This window comes from Zingiber officinale, chromosome 8B (assembly GCF_018446385.1).
Source record: "Zingiber officinale cultivar Zhangliang chromosome 8B, Zo_v1.1, whole genome shotgun sequence".
NCBI classification, from domain to species: Eukaryota; Viridiplantae; Streptophyta; class Magnoliopsida; order Zingiberales; family Zingiberaceae; genus Zingiber; species Zingiber officinale.
Window position 1 is genome coordinate 102,267,117 of NC_056001.1, and position 1,613 is coordinate 102,268,729.

The 1,613-nt window shown below is 38.0% G+C and overlaps 1 pseudogene; it reads left to right on the forward strand.

Moving 5' to 3' along the window:
* The first annotated feature begins 484 nt into the window (after nt 1-484).
* Nucleotides 485-605, forward strand: LOC122018181 (annotated as a pseudogene).
* Nucleotides 606-1,613: the final 1,008 nt, after the last annotated feature.

The window sequence follows — 1,613 nt, forward strand, 5'->3', positions numbered from 1 at the left end:
TTTTAATGAGCAAAGTAAAATGAATGATAATTATCTAACTACCCTCCACGGTGTATAGGAGTTTATTTTTATTATTATCTCTGTTTTTTCTTATCTAAATCGATACAACAAATCCCTAGTTATTATATGGTTGTAATAACTACTATGAATTTCATAGTTACACCACTATTAAATTCTAAATTTTAAAAAATCATAATTTTTAACTTAGATTAAATTATGATTTTATAATTATTATCATGCTTATTTAGATAGGAGACAAGTTCAAAAGAAGAGTTATATCATCCTACTATCTTACTATTTTATGAAAAATATGGACACTTTACTAATTAATTTTAGTGAAATTTAAAATAAAATTAAGTTAATATCTTTTTATATATTTAAAATATATATTACCATGATTCTCTTTAATCTCATATTTTAAAATTGATAACACCATAAACAGAGAAACTTGTATAAATTCCTTAGGTAGGTGATATTAGAAAGCATATCGTTCTCGGCCTTTTAGCTAAGATCAAGTGTAGTATCTGTTTTATAAGGAAAAGTCTATTATAGTAGTTTGCTGCTAGGATTCTTGAGCGTTGCACTACTGCATAAGTCTAACGTACCCTTTTCAGGTTCAATTTATCGGCCTGGGGCACTAATTTACACATATTCATGTATTATAATAGCACATACAACACGTGTGCGCGATGACTAATGATACGGCGAATAAGATGGGGCACCCTAAGTCGGGTCGAAGTCAAGGAGGTCAAGTGATATGGAAATCAAGATAAAAAAGGAGTCAACACTCGGAGCTAACACGGTTGCTTGTCTCACTCGAGCGACCTAGCCTATTGGACCATTGGTCTAGTCGGATCCCAAATCCCTCAAAGTCGATGAAGTTGCGAGCCATATTAGTGCTATCCGAAGCTAAGTCAAAGGTCCCTACTGAATGCTCTGGCAGATCGGAATGAAGGTCCGATCAGACATGCTAGACACACCACCCAATCGAACGGAGGTCTTTATCTAAGTATGGAGGATAGGTTTAGACCAGGTCCTTTAGAGTGACATCCATCTTGTATCCGCCCCAATTGCTCCTACGAACAAGAGCCGATCAGGCTACCAAGGGGACTTAGTCGGCCGACTAACAAGGCATATTAGGGGTTGATCAACCCAACAACTTAATATCCCCTTTTGACGTTTTGTGCGATAGTTGTCAAAGAAATAAAAGAATATTTCCTATACAATCTTTTGGAGAGAACTTCTACTATGCAAATCAAAGAGATGGTAGGCCCATTTCTAGAAAGAATATCATAACGTCGAAGGACCGGTCCTTTTCTTAGCAATACTTTGAGATTCGTGCGGAGAATACAATTAACACTGATACGGTGCATGTTTTATGGGGTCGGTATGATGATGTGGTTACGAGTCAATACCACAAGAGGGTCAGAAGTCAAGCTGACCTGGAGGTCAGGAAGGTCAGAAGTCAAGCCTCCGTGGCCAGTCAGCAGTCAAGCTGACGTGGAGAGCGGGGAGGTCAAAAGCCAAGCTTACGTGGCCAGGGTCAAAGTCTCAGCTGACGTAGTGGTCAGAAGAAGGGATCATAAATCAGACAAGAACCAGCCCTGATAGTG